The 16443-nt window shown below is 40.8% G+C and overlaps 1 protein-coding gene across 9 annotated transcripts in view; it reads right to left on the bottom strand.

Moving 5' to 3' along the window:
* EPHA7 (EPH receptor A7) overlaps positions 1-16443 on the bottom strand; it is a 184640-nt gene that overhangs the window by 77589 nt on the left and 90608 nt on the right. The gene's annotated exons all lie outside the window — the stretch shown is intronic.

Consider the following 16443-nt stretch of genomic DNA (forward strand, 5'->3'; position numbering starts at 1 on the left):
TAGAACCCAGGTTTCCTCACTCAATCCTGTGCTCGTTCTACTAGGCCTTCTGTTTCGCTACATTTATTTCCCTGGACTCTACTGATGGGAAATCCAAGAGCCTACAAATTAAAGAGAGTCCCCGATCACTCACTGATTAGGAATCCATATGATAATCATATGACGTTGTTCGTTCAAGCAATTGATGGCACTTACTGAACGTGTACAGTGTATAGAACACAATATTATGTGTTTGGGAGCACACGCCAGAAGCAAAAAGACAAGATTCCTTTTTTATGGCACTGTACCGAGCGCTGAGCTAAAACATAAAACAAGCAAATCGCACTGGACACAGTTCACGTCTCATGTGGGGTTAGCAGTCTTAATTCCCATTTTACAGATGTGGTTAATGAGGCACATGAAGTGAAGTGACTTGCCCAAACGCACACAACAGACAAATGGCAGAGCCAGGATTAGAATTTATGATCTAATCTTCCTCCACCTACTCCTTCCTAGAACTGTTTTTTCCCTTCATTCCCATATTTAAACTAGGATAATTTATCAGCCTTTTGTATTTGTCACGTGTCTCATTTTTAAAAGGGATCAAATCGTAGTTTAGATAAATGGTGAAGGATTATTCATACTGACTGAAGTCTTTATGTCAGAGGATTTCTTTTCAAAATTTTGAATGTCATAAGACATTTGAGCCACATTAACTTTTAGCTGCTAAAATTCCAATCGTAACTAATGGCTTTAATGAATACTTCGTGGATGCCTCACTAACAACAGCTCAGTAGTGCTTTGTGAAAAACAATCAAGGCTGACAAGTACAATTAACAAGCCACCTGTCTGCTGTGTGACCTTGGACGAGTCACTTAACTTCTCTGTGCCTGTTATCTTCCATGCAAAATGGGGATTAAGATGATAACCTCTATATAAGGGAGGAACTGTCTGCAATCTGATTATTTCATATCTACTCCACCGCTTAGTACAGTGCCTGGAAAATAGTAAGTGCTTAAATTCCATTAAAAAGTTATTACACCAGTCAAAATTGGGAAATGATAATAATCGTAATTTTGGTACTTGTTAAGCACTTACTATGTGCAAAGCACTGTTCTAAGCGCTGGGGAGGATACAAAGTGATCAGGTTGTCCCATGTGGGGCTCACAATCTTAATCCCCATTTTACAGATGAGGTAACTGAGGCACAGAGAAGTTAAGTGACTTGCCCAAAGTCACACAGCAGACAAGTGGCGGAGCTGGGATTTGAACCCATGACCTCTGACTCCCAAGCCCATGCTCTTTCCACTGAGCCATGCTGCTTCTCTTGATTGACTGACTGAAATCAATCAATCAATGGTTTCTGAGTGTAGAGAAGCAGCATGGTCTAGTGGAAAGACTACAGTTCTAGGAGTCAGAGGACTTAGGTTCTAACTCCGGTTCTGCCATTTGTCTGCTGTGTGACCTTGGGAAAGTCACTTACCTTCTCCGTGCCTCAGTTCCCTCTTCTGCAAAATGGAGATTCAAGACCTGTTCTCCCTCCTTCTTATGACTGTGGGCCCTATGTGGGACCTGATCATCTTGTACTAACCCAGCACTCAGAAGAGTGCTTGGCACATAGTATGTACTGACCAAATACCACAACTATCATTATTACCTCAACTATCCTACATTATGACTGTAGGCAGGATACTGAACTAAAAGCTTGAAAAAGTACAATATTGAAACATTCCCTGCCCTCAGGGAGTTTACACTCTAGAGGAGGACACAAGCATTAACATTAATAACATATGTACATAAGTGCTGTGGAGAAGAGTGTGGGGTAAATATCAAGTGCTTATAGGATACAACTCCAAGTGCATAAGTAATGCAGAAGGAGAGGGAGGAGGAAAAAAGAGGGCTTAAGGGGAAAGTGCTTCTTATGGTGAAGATGATGATGAAGGTATTTGTTAAGCTCTATGTGCCAAGCACTGTTCTAAGCGCTGGGGGTGGATACAAGGTAATCAGGTTGACCCACGTGGGACTCACAGTCTTAATCCCCATTTTACAGATGCCCTTATCTGCCCTAGCATGGGAGGTAGATACAAAATAGTCAGGTTGTACACAGTCTCTGTCCCATAGGGGACTCACAGTCTTAATTCCCATTTTACGGGAGGTAACTGAGGAACAGAGATGTTAAGTGACTTGCCCACAAAAGACCACACAGCACGCAAAATGGCGGAAACAGAATTAGAACCCACACCCTCTGACTCCTGTGCACAAGAATAACCATACGAAGGAAACGCTTCCTCTGCTTACTTTACTCATTTATCCCAAGCCTGTAACCAAAGATACACACTTTCACTTCTCTAATATTCAAATGCTACCACAATGCTATATCTGAACCTAACCCGCAGTTCGTATGCCAAAGTCTATTTTTAATATATGCCACGAGCTACTATTGAAATGGCATTTGAAAGTGAAAAGTGTAGCCTGTGAGAAGAAAACAGATAATCCTTCACGCCTGCTTTATTTTTACTCACCAGTGCTTTAGTAAATGTCAACTCCCAATATTAAAGAGAACCCGCCCAATTTGAATACACTGCCATTTTAAATGAGCGCTGAGCTGGGCATTTTGATCCATAGGTAAAATTACCATATAAAGATCTAGCACAAGCTCTTTAAAATTCCAATGGAGAAATTTGGAAATTTAACATTACAGGGATTGGCAAGGTTTATTGGAGACTACATGCTTGTTTCACTGAAAAGAATCCCTGCATTAGAGCCAGGGCCTTTAATTCTCACCTGCTTATTCTTTCCCAGGGCTTAGTATAGTGTTTTGCACACAATTAGCACTTAATCAATACTATTGGCTGTAATAAAAACTTTGACACATCCCAGCCCCACAGCACTTATGTGCATACCCTTATACTCAACTACTGTTTGTAATTTATTTCAATGCCTACCTCATTACATATAGACTGTAAACTCCTTGTGGGCAGTGACTATGCCTACAAACTCTATTGCTTTGTACTTTCTCAAGCACATAGTACAGTGCCTCGCACACAATAAGTGCTCAATAAAGTTCACTGACTGAATGATTACTACTACGACTACTGCTACCATGCTATTCCAAGCACTTTTCCTATCCCGCCTTGACGACTACATCTGCCTCCTCGCTGACCTTCCGGCTTCCTGTCTCTCCCCACTCCAATCCATAATTCACTCCACTGCATGGATTATTTACCAACAAAAACATTCAGTCCATGTCTCTCCACTCCTCAAGAACCTCCAATGGCTGCCCATCTACCTCCAGATCAAACAGAAAATCCTTACCATTGACTTTAAAGCACTCAATCAGCTTGCCCTAACCTACCTCACTTTACTAATCTCCTATTACAATCCGGCTTGCTCATTCTGCTCTTGTAGCATCAGTTTACTCACTGTAGCCTAATCTCTTCTACCTCGCCGCCAATCCTTTTCCCACATCCTCATTTTAGCCTGGAATCCCACCTTCTCCACCTTCAAAGCATTAATAAGGTCACATCTTCTACAAGAGGCCTTCCCCGATTAAGTTCACTCTCGCTTCTTCACTGTCTAAACCACTTTGATCTGTGATCTTTGTATATTTGATGGTCGCCCTGCACCCAACCCCACAGCACTTGTGAACACATCTTTAAATTATATATTATAAATCAATGACATTCACACTCATGTCTGTCTGCCCCTCTAACCTATAAGCTTGTTACAGGCAGGGAATGTATCTGGTAATTCTGTACTGTACTCTCCCAAGCACTTAGTACAGTGCTCTGCACATAGTAAGTACTCAAAAAATACCATTGATTGACTGATACTAGTACTATTACTACTAAATATATTGTAGTGCGACTTCCTTCCAGTGCTTCCACTGGAGGTGGGAGGAAGTATAATATCCCTTTTTTGCTGGAAAACCTTATGAATATATACATATCTATATATGTGTATAAATGCATATATGCACACACACACACATATATAAAAAAGTCTGGAGCTTTTGCAACTAAATCTAAATCAAGTAAAGAGGCATTCCTTTTATTTTTTAATTTGCTTCTTTTCCTAAGTATGATTTTGATAGAATTTCCATGTACAATTAAAACTGAGGATGAAAATGGATCTACTTTATATAAAGGGACTATCACATTTATTTATAATGTGAAACTGCATATGCATTAGCAGGAGAATATAATTTGAGAAAATTATATTTAAAGCTTGCACAGTCTCACTAGTGTTTAATGCTTCGGAGACAATTCAGCCCAACACAATTAGTGAAGGCCTGAAACGGCGCTAAAAATCCAAAAGCAAGATACGTACCCGTACCGATGCAGAAGCTTTCAGAAACAATTCTGATTTCTATTAGCAGATAATCTCTTACTTAAAGGGTCCTGTGTTTCTGGGGATAATTAGGATATAGCTCTAGTCCAGGACACTTCTACTGTTACCTACAGGGCTTACAGAGCTGACCCTGGACCCTCCCGCAATATTCTCACCAGGAAAACGCCAGATCTCTTCAGCAGGAGGGATCATGGCAGGATTCTAGCCCAGGACCTCGTCCTTGATACACAGCAGGAATGGCATTTACTGATTGCTTACTGTGTGTACAACCCTGTATTAAGTGCTTGGGGAGAGTACAATACAACGGAGTGGGGTAGACACAATACTTACCACAAGGAGTTTAGAGATAAGGGAGGAGACAGGCTTTAAAATCAATTGCAGATGGATATGTACATAAGTGCTGTGTTACCGGGGTGAAAATCAAAGTGTTTAATGGATACAGACCGAGATGCATAAGAGATGCAGAAGGAAGGGTAAATAGGGGAAGTGAAAGCTTACTCAAGGAAGACTTCTTGGAAGAGGTGGTTTTAGTACGGCTTTATAAATGGGGAGAGTGGTGGTCTGTGGGATATCAAGGGGGATGGAGTACCAGAAGGAAGGGACAAAATAAGCAAGAGGTTGAAGAGAAAGACGAGAACGAGATGCAGTGAATAGGTCAATCAATCAATCAATCGTATTTATTGAGCGCTTACTATGTGCAGAGCACTGTACTAAGCGCTTGGGAAGTACAAATTGGCAACACATAGAGACAGTCCCTACCCAACAGTGGGCTCACAGTCTAAAAGGGAATAGGGTCAGCTTTAGAGGAGTTAAGTGTAGGCTGGGATGTAGTAGAAGATCAGTGAGATAAAGTAGAATTGAGTGCTTCATAACCAATGATAAAAATCTGGGGATTTTTCTGCCATCTGAACCTACTGTGGTCTGTTGGAAAGAGTCCAATACTTGGAGCCTGGAGACCTATATTCTAGACCTAGCTCCACAACTTCTCTGCTGTGTGATCTCAGCCATGTCACATAACTTCTGTGGACCTCTGTTTCCTCATATGTAAAATGGGGACTAGATATCTGTTCTTCCTATTCCTTAGACTGAAAGTCCCACGTGGGTCAGGGATACAGATTATCTTGTATCTACCACATTAGTATAGTGTTTGGCACATAATAAGTGAGTGGTGAACAAATAACAGAATTATTATTATTATTAGGCAGTTTTTAAGGAGAGAAAGTTCAGGCAGACCCTTCCTGATACAGAATCCTCAAGTCCACAGCCAAACTCACAAGTAAACAGGAACCAGATTCTTGTTGCAGTTCATAGAGGGCCTGTAAATTCTGGTTAACTGGGAAATTCAAATTCAACTACTCGACACTTTCCCCCAGTCCCATTTGGACACCCAAGGGAAACCAGGAAAAATGTGAATTATGAAAGGTTGTTCATTTTCAAAATGCTGGTGGCTCTGGGTTTATCAAACCCAGAGGCAGATAACCATTCCGTTCCTGAAGAGTGACACCCCTGTTCCATGAAGCTGGATTACAGAGGATCCAATGTGCATGAAAAAGTTCTGAAATAAATTTATAAAACAGATTTTTGTTGAGGACTTTTTTCAACCCTTTCCTCCACCCTCGCCCTTTAGTTCAAGCATGAATCCCTACTTAAAGTCTACAGGAGGAGCCTGAATGAGCTACAGGGATCACTACAATACAGAACACAACTGGTATGAACAGCACAAGGCTCACTTAATTTTTGCAGCTGTGCACTATTTATTAATTAGGACCTGCGTCTCAGAGCATGCCCAGGATCATGGAAGTTCCCAGCCTGCTGTGACGAGGAAATCACGAGGATAACAGTTTGATTATTTTATTTAAATGTTCCTGAATTTTATTTTTAAATTTGAAGACACCATCTGGATCAGAGATAATCTTACAAGGTTAGAAAAGAATCAGGAAAAAGAAAAAGAAGGAACTCTACCCTAACTGATCAAACACAGTATCATCTTGGCTTTCACACAAAGCTGCTCTTTAGCATCTTTTGGTTTAATATCATTTTTGGATGTAGCTAAATGCCAGATACCCTGACAAACATACATTTGGCCAGCTGGATCTCCATCTGCTCAACCAAACATTTTCACACCAAATCCGAATCAAAAGCAATGTTTTCAGAGAACATTTTCAACAACTGAAATATTAAAATCTTAACTCCAGGTGGCCTTCCTCTGATGGTTCTAATCAGGAACACGAACCTTTCTCAAGTAATTCCGATGGTCTGCTCAACCCAAACCAAAAAGAGGGGAAGGGTAGCTAGGTGCCACGGTGAGCTCCTAAGCCTCTGAAGTCAAAAAGGGTTTGCAGAGGCTTGTGACACCTGCGCCTTTATATTCTTCAAAAAGAAAGTTTAGGGTTGTGTAACCACAAAGCAGTTATAATTATATTTCCTTTCTCCATACTGAGGTCCTGGATTGTGAACTCCTTGAGAATGGGGAATGTGTCACCTTCTAGTGAAGCTATTCAACAGCAACTGGTGGAATCTATACACAGGATGGTAGGAAGAGTTCATGTAACTATCAATCAATAGCACTTATTGAGCACTTGCTGTGTGAAGAGCACTGTACAATATAGAACCCTACCAAGTGCTTGATAGAGTTAAATGGCACAATCTCTTCCCTCAAAGAACTACAACGCTTTGGTGTTTCCCTTCCCTCTGAAGACAGAGGTTCCATCCTCTCCTTGGGAGCTCATTTCAGTAAATCAATAGCATTTACTGAGTGCTTACTGTATGCAGAACACTGTACTATGTGCTTGGAAGAGTACAATACAATAGAGTAGGTAGACATGATCCCTGCCAGCATGGAGCTACCTCAAATTAATGACCTATCCAAATCACTGCTGCTTTAATTTGCATTTATATCCTTTTGTTTTTCTTCAGTAGCAAAGAGAATATCTGAGCAGTAACCTTCCCACAGAAAATCATCACTGGGACCTAGAGGAGACAGCACGGGCTTGGGAGTCAGAAGGACCTGGGTTTGAATTCTGACTCTGCCACTTTGCTGTGTGACCTCGAGGAAGTCACTTGACTTCTCTGTGCATCAGTTTCCTCAACTGTAAAATGTGAATACCTGTTCCCCCTCTTACTCTGTACGGGACATGGACTGTATCTGGCCTAATTAACTTGTACCGTCCCCAGCACTTAGAACAGTGTTTGACACATAGTAAGTGCTTAACACATACCATGTGTTACGGACAAACATAACAGAACGACTTTAGGACCGAAAATGGGACATCCTGAAGAGGGTGTGTCCATGTAGTCACCAGGGGTCGGAAACAACTCGACGACGTTTGAATAAGAAGAGGCGCTTAAATACCATTAAAAAAAATATTTCCATTCTTAGGGTTAGTCTTCCTATTCTTTTCTCCAGGTTAAACAATACCAATTCTTCTTTCCTTTACTCCTAGAATCTATTCTCATTGCCCAGAATTACCGTGGTCATTTTTGGCTTGACACTCTCCAGTTACTGCTATTCTCTCTGAAGTGCAAGGACTAAAATCGAATGCAAAATTGAACAAGGGTAGAGTGCACAATACAGCAGAAAATCACATCTCACTCTTGAAAGCCACACTCCTGTCAATCTACCCTTGTGTCCGTATGACTTTTTAAATAACAGTAGCAATAATATTTATTGAGAGCCATATACTATACTAAGCGCATGAAAAGAATAACACAAAGAAGTCACACAAGGAGCAGCAGTGTGACCTAGTGGACACAGCGAGGGTCTGAGAGTTAGAAGAACCTGGGTTCTAATCCCGGCTCCACCACTTGTCTGCTGTGTGATCCTGGGCAGGTCACTTCACTTCTCTGTGTCTCAGTTACCTCATCTGTAAAATGCGGATTAAGACTGTGAGCCCCATGTGGGACATAGACGGTGACCAACCTGATTAGCTTGTATTCTCCCCCACCCCCTTGCAGCACTTAGTACAGTGCCTAGCACATATTAAGCGCTTAACAAATACCATATAAAAGGAGCCTAAGGACAGGCAATATGTCTGTTATACTGTTATATTGTAGTCTCAAAGTGCTTAATAAAGTGCTCTGCACACAGTAAGTGCTCAATAAATAATAAGAAAAATAACTGCGGTATTTGTTAAATGCTTACTATGTTCCAGACACTGTACTAAGCATTGGGGTAGAGGGTGATTGGGTTGGACACAGTCCTTGTCCCATATCTTGCTCATAGTCTTAAGTCTCATTTTACAGATGAGGTAACAGGCACAGAGAAGTGAAACGACTAGCCTGTGCTTTACTTACTAGGCCACGCTGCTTAAAGGGGCTTACTAAATTCTACAATACTACCCTACTGATTTACATTTGGCATCTGGGTAAGTGTGACTCTCAATCTTATCCTCCTGAATTTATATTTCAGTGGTATTTACTCAACACTTACTGGATGCATAACACTGTACTAAGCACTTGGGAGAGTATGACAAAGTTGCTAGACACTTTCCTATTTATCAAATCTTTCCCCATCCTCAACTTGTGCAGTGTATTTTCCATTCCCAAGTGTCCTATCTTGCATTTGTCCTTACTGAGCTCCACCCTGTTACTGTAGTTCAGATTTTCCAATCCAAATTCCACTCCTAGCTTCAAAGTGTTAGCAAACACACCCAATTTAGAACTGCTTGCAAACATGAAGAGATTTCACTCCATTTCTCAATTCACAGTCAATTCACCCATTTGTGGGGGTTGTGGTCCCAAAAAACTTTGCATTTTGAAAAAATTCACGTTAGAGTGCTCGTACTTGGACACCTCGTGTATGTGGAAACCCATTTCGACTGACACCTCATCTATTGGCTCCAACTTGTGGATCGGGCCAGTTCATGGCAGATGTATGTTGTGGGAAGAAAACTCCCTAATTCCTCAACAGTGTTCTATCCAAGCTGCATCACGAAAACTCCCGCTACTGCAAATCAGGAGGTATGGATTACATGTGAGAGTAAAGACATATCTAGCAGCTCTTCATAACTGAAGAGGACACTATTATGGTGAGGTCCTATCCATCTGCAGCTGACAGGACCAATAATAAATCAGAACACCACATTGTTAATAGATAATGTCAAATTCTTCCCGTGCTATCAATATACCTATTAAGGCAAACAAAATAAAATTAAATTCTTGTTCAAAAGTGAATGATATCCTGATGTCAACCAGAAGTCAGAAGTCTTTTAGTTGACGGCTGTAAGCAGCTGTGCAATGCACTGAATTGGAACATTTTCTTAAACAACCGTTCTGTCTTCTTTCATCATAAAACATCTCTCAGGTGAAATCGACTTCACCTCTGCCCTTCCTAAAAATGACAGTATTTCCCTTTGTCAAACAAAAATATCTGCTGCAATAAGCAGTGTGACAACATTTAAAACAGTGACAGACAAACCAGTGATGAATAAGTGATTTCAATTTAGGGATCTCAAGCTCCATCATGTTGGAATTCCTAAATCAATCAATGGTATTTATTCAGCGCTTATACTATGTGTACAGCACTGTACTAAGTGCTTGGGAGAGTACAATACAGCAAAATTAGCAGACACATACCCTGCCAATAACAACATTCTTGCTAGGAATAAAGCCACTCTTTTCCCTGAAGTTTGTTTTTTTAGGGGGGAGGGGGGCGGGCAGGGAGGGTGTTAGGAAATCCAAGGAATTCCAAAATGGCACACAAAATTAATAGTTTTTCTGAACACTGAAAACAGGTGGAGTTGAATTTGTTTTAGATTTGAAGTGATGGCCCACCTCCCTCATTCTCAAATTTACTCAAAACCATTTTACTCAAGCAGAATGTGTTCAGTTCAATGGATGGAAAGATGAAACAAGACTTTGAAGCAGTGTGTTAGCCAATGAAGGGAAATGGCTTAATATCAAGTGACCCTCGGGGCAAACAGGGAACCCATAGTTATGTTAGAATTTCATCGTTATTTCATTTTTGTGTCATGGAGTCTCCTTTAGATGGCAGGTTGACGGGCTATTTCTAAAAAGATTACTTTATCTATTACCCAGGATATAATTCTGATTCTTGTTTCTCCTACATACTAGGAAATAGGAGGAAGATTTTCAGGAAGCAGCTGGAAAACAGAGCTTAGACCTGAGACTTTAGAACGTGAGCCCCAAGTATGAGAGGGACTGTGATTATCTTGTAGCTAACCCGAGTGCTTGGTACAGTGCTTGGCAACGGTAAGCACTTAGCAAATACCACAATTGTTATTACCACCCAGCCATCATATGCCCCACATCAACTTCCTTGTCTGTCAGATATCTGCTGAGCAAGAGAGAGAAAGAATGTGCTGGCTGCCCCTCAGAGGTGGAGTCTCAGTAAAGATCCTTTCAAAATAATTTGTGAGAAGGAAGGAGCACAGGCCTGGGGAGTCAAGAGACCTGGGTTCTAATCCCGACTGCTACATGTCTGCTGTGTGACCCTGGGCAAGTCACAACTTCTCTGCATTTCAGTTTCCTCACCTGTAAAATAAGGATTTACCTGTTCTCTCTTTCCCCTGGACCCCACATGGGACAGGACAGTTTAATCTGATTATCCTGTATCTACCTCAATTTTTAGTACAGTGCTTGGCACAAAGTAAGGGCTTAGCAAATACCATAATCGTTATTCATGTCCTGACAGAGTGCCTGCAGCTAAGGTTAAAAATCCACCTCAAGAAAATAATTTAGACATCCCCTGATGGAAGTATCCAATTACGATGAGAGATGTACCTCAGTTCTGAGGCCGAAGCCTTTGTGGTCTCTGGTCCAAAGGGAGATGCCATTAGAAAATGAGGATGGGGTCTCCGGTCAGAACAAAGGAGGAGACTCGGTTCTAAGATGTCAGAATCAACACCCTTCAGAGAGCAACTGATTCTTAGAAGTAGGGACTTGTTCAGCCCCATTCCCCTTCTCCCTTATTCCCACTGGGATACTGAATGCAATGAGCGAGGAAGCCAGGACCCCGCATTTGGAAAATCGGATGTATGGTCTTCGCCCACCTCAGCTAGCTAAAGGCAGAACTATTCAATCAATGGTATTCACTCATTTGATATCAATCAATGGTATTCATTCACTCAACCGTATTTATTGAGCGCTTATTGTGTGGAGAGCACTGCGCTAAGTGCTTGGGAGAGTATTTATTGAATACTTACTGTGTGCAGAGCACTGTACTAGTACTGGGAAAGTACAACACTACAGAGTTGGTAAACATGACCCCTGCCCACAAGGAGCTTACAGAACTGGAATCTCAGAGCTGGACTTTTTCCACTGAACCAAGAGCTGGCCATTCATTATTATGCCATACAGAAGAGCAATCATTAAAGTCATATATGATAGAATAAAGATAATTAGAACTCAATCACATTTCTTCTAAGGATATTAAAGTCATAAAAGCAGGCATCGCCAGTGAAATGGGAGGAAAGTCTCAATGCATACATGGCTAAATAAGTGTAGAGAGTGTTAAAAGATCAAGTTCTCGAATACAAACTGATCAAAGCTAAACAAAATCACCAAGTGGCCACTTCTCACCTTTCATGAATCATACCAGGCTGTACTAAAGATTATATTTATCAAAGGCAAGAAATAAGAGAAAAATTTTTGAAAAACCATGTTAACCTACAGATATCTGAGATGTCAAATCTCTTTATATGGGTCAGAGGTCAGTGTGATTTCATGACCCTCTCAGTGCCATCCTGCAGGGAGTGAGTGCAGTTTAGCAACCCCCTCCACCCCCATTCCCTGCCTCTAAACCTCCTGCAGTGGAAAAGGGAGGAAAAAAATGTGTATACATCAACACATTCTCTGCGATGAACCTGTAATAGATTCTAGATAAAGGGTAGGAAAGGGATATTTAATGATGGAATGTTGTATTTATCAATGAATCATACTTACTGAGTGCTTACTGTGTGCTGAACATTGTACTAAGCACTTGGGAAAATACAATATAACAGAGTGGATAGGCACTTTCCCTACCCACAACGAGCTTACTGTCTAGAGGTGGAGACAGAAATTAATATAAATTACAGATACGTACATATGTGCAATTGCCCCTCTTTCTTGCACAGTGTTTGCAATCCAAAACAGGAGAGGTCAAAGAAGAATAAAGTTTATCAATAAGGGGAGCAAGAGAAAAAAGAAGTCCCTTACCAGACACAAATTTCTACCTGCACATTCTCACCCTTTTCTTCTTCCAACTTCAATGAGCACCATTATCACTGTTTATCAAAACTATCCTTTATTTCTTCCTCAACAATTGGGGGGGCGGGAGGGATGGTGCTGCAACTTTCTGGAGGCAATTATGGATAATGAAGATATAAATTCAAAACTCAAACTGAAGCACTTCCATATTTACTACCTGTGGAAGTAATATAGGTCCTTGAATGGTAATAATTGTAGCATTTGGTGAAAAATAAATTTACTGCTTACAAGTCCTTGCTTTGGTTCAGAATTTATGCCAGAATCAATAAAAAACAATAATTCTACAAACATACAAGCTGTATTCATCTTGACATCACAACCTGTCATTACTGTTTACACATAACTTTCAATATGCTTTTGATTTCCATTCATAAGCACATGCATCTCATAATACACCCTTTCACATGCAGTTTTGATAAACCTAACACAATACGTCAATCACATTATTCTATGTTTATCCTTTTAATAATGCCAGTTCCTTCAACTGTGTGTGTCTAACTTTGCTGCTGCTCAAAAATGCACTGCATTATTAAGGAAAATTATTCTGTATTTGATTTGTCAAATTAGTTTACAGCATGCAAATCTAAAAGGAGAGGTGCAAACTCCTCCATTAGAGTGTAGCTTCCTTGTGGGCAGGGAAGCAGTTAGCTATGGTATTTAATAAGTCTTACGATGCACAAAGTACTATACTAAATACACTGGGGTAGAGTCATACATAACAGATTGGGCACAATCCCTGTCCTACTTGGTGCTCACAATCTTTCTGCTTATGGACCAGAAAAAAATAAGTAAAACAAAAGCAGCAAAGCTTTCTTGCCAGTTTCATGCTGTGGCATCGTTTTATTTCAATCTTAGAGAATCTACAACTATTCAGTCAAAAACTAAGTACAGAATTCCCAATTCCCAGAAGCATCCTGGTCTAGTGGAAAGAGCAAAGGTTTAGGAGTCAGACGGCCTGGGTTCTAATCCCGGCTCTGCAACTTGTCTTCCAAGTACCCTTGGGTAAATCACTTCACTTCCTAGTACTTCAGTTACCTCATCTGTAAAATGGGAATTAAGACTGTGAGCCCCAGGGGGGGACAGGGATGTGTCCAAATGTACTATCTTGCATCTTTCTACCCCAGCACTTAGTATAGTGCCTGGCACATAGTAAGTGCTTAACACACAAAAAAGCATACATACAGAAAATACAGGCTATTTGGGATTAGTAGTATGATTGTCTTCAAAACTAATGGACAGATCATTTAAAACTTCAATCCTTCTCTCTGTACATGAGACCAGCCTACAACTGAGTGTAAACTCCACGTGGGCAGGGATCTTTTCTTGTGCTTCTTTTGCCAATCCTAAGCTCTCTGTAGGCATCAGCCTCAGTTTGAACTACACCCCATTTAACAGGCAAAGTCACTGAAGAGGACCCGATAAAAGTGGGAGGCATACCTCGGCACCTCATTCATTCAATCGTATTTATTGAGCGCTTACTGTGTGCAAAGTACTGCTCTAAGCCCTTGGGAGAGTACAATATAACATTAGACACATTCCCTGCACAAAAGGAGCTCATTGTCTATGGAGTTTAAACTATTCTGTTGCCAGAAAAGGGTTCCTCACCCCCCAAATACCACCCCAACCCTCCTCTTTGCCCTCTGGAGGAGCAGGGACAGTGGGTTGTGTGGGAGGCTCATGGAGACAGCCCCTCCAAGGAGGAGGGGCTCGCAGGAGGTGGTGGGTTGAGGCTCGAAGAAAAATTACCCTGATCCCTATTGCAACCTGCGTCAGATAATAACTGTGGTATTTTTTAAAATGCTTACTATGTGCCAGGCACTGTACTAAGCACTGGAATGGGCATAAGCAAATCAGATTGGACACAGGCCATCCCACGTAGGGCTTACATTCTCAATCCCTACTTTACAGATGAGGTAACTGAGGCCCAAAGAAGTGAAGTGACTGGCCCAAGGTCACAGAGCAAACTAGTGGAGGAGCCAGGATTAGAATCCATGATCTTCTGATTTCAAGGCCCGTGCCCCCAGGCCAACTGGTAGAAGAAGTTCCAAACAAATGAGATCCTGCCTGTAGGAAGCAGAAGGAATGGTTCATTAGGAAGTCGTAAATCAACCCTTCCACTGGGTGGGGGTTGATTATAAGGGGTGCACAGGCATGCCCATAATCCAACCCAATCACGTACCCATAATCACAGACCCATACACAACTCACGGAACTCAGCAGGTATTCAAAATATATCATATTTTACCTCTACTATTATGATGTGTGAGCAAGAGCCATTTTCAATCACATTTAACCCCTAAGACAGCATTAAAGTCTACGACTTTACCAAAGTTTTGAATCATTTCTTTGCACAACAAAAAACAAACAGATGTTCTGGGGTCTGAAGACACTTTTAAATAGGGATGGTTCAATACACAATCTGTTCCCAAAGATGAGCTACATCTATAAGCTGAGTAGTAACTGATGCAAGAGATTTGTCTGAATATGCCTCGTTTTCCCAATTTCCTACAATTAAACTGAAACTTTTATCCAGAGTAATGCACTGTCTAAAATGATTTGGAGATTTCATAATTGCAAAGGCAATGGCTAGCCGGCTCTGGCTAGTAATACCATCTGGCAAAGGGTTAAACAATTAAATTGTACATCAGGGCATTTTAAACTTGAAACAGTGCCTGTTTTGATTTGGAAAAGCAATCTAAATTTGTATAAAACACTGTAATTATATCTCTCCTTATTCTGACCTGCATTTCCAGGTCTTGCAATTTACAATACCCAATTATAAGTGATCAGACACCAATCTGAACAAAGGATCTTGATAACAGAGTTAAAAGCAAGAAACCAATTAGACACATTTGGTGTGACTTACTAAGAAAGATACACCATAATGGCAGGCCTTTCATTATAAATGGGAATCACCCTATCTAAGCTACAAATTTCAAGGTTAAAGAGTAGTACAAATTTGCTTAGCTCCCTAACGATCAAGGCAAGATTTGCATATTTTCACCTTCATATATAACACAGCTAAGATTTGAAGTAGATTGTTCTTCACTGGCTCATGGCTCAAATTTAGTTGCCGAGAGTCTATAGTTACAAAGTACGTATTTTTTCAGAGCGAGTAGCCACATTAAGTTGGTTGGCAACAAACTACCATACAATAATCATCACAATAATAATAACTGTAGTATTTGTTAGGCACTTATTAAGTGCCACGCACTGTACGAGGCACCGGGGTAGTTACAAGATAACCAGGGCAGAATGCAGTCCCTGCCCACATGAAGCTCACAGTCTAAGGAATAGGGAGACTCAGGTATTACTTTCCCACTTTACATTTGAGAAAACTGAGGCGCAGAGAAGTTAAATGAGTTGCCCAAAGTCACAAAGCATCCAAAGAAAAAGGTGGAATTAAAACCCAGGTTCTCTGCATCCCAGGCCCATGTTCTTTCCATTACACTACAATTCTTCTTGGCAGTATTAATGGGCAACAACCAGAGGCAAAGGAATAGTTCTCTCGATATCTCTTTCCAAAACTAATTTTTGGCCCTGAGTTCGTGGAGTTATTCAAAACTACTGCACTTACCAGGCTATAAAAAACTCCTTCCCCCTGTTTTTAGTATTAAGACAAAATATGACTATTCATCTAATTTAAGGCATAATAGTCTACACATGTGATATATTAGCTGGCTCTGAGACTCTAACATAAACCTCTGTGTTCTTACCACAACTGGGGTATGGATGGTATTTAAATGCTTAACAATTTCATCGGTATTTATATCGTAAATCCGATGGATTTGTCAAAATTTGGGTATCATTAGGGACATTAGGTATTACTTGGAAAAAAAAAGCAGGGAATGAATATGGGAGAAACACCTGTGCTCTCAGAGGCAGACCACCAGGAAAGGAACTAAAC

Source organism: Tachyglossus aculeatus, chromosome 19, assembly GCF_015852505.1.
Source record: "Tachyglossus aculeatus isolate mTacAcu1 chromosome 19, mTacAcu1.pri, whole genome shotgun sequence".
In the NCBI taxonomy this organism is placed as follows: domain Eukaryota; kingdom Metazoa; phylum Chordata; class Mammalia; order Monotremata; family Tachyglossidae; genus Tachyglossus; species Tachyglossus aculeatus.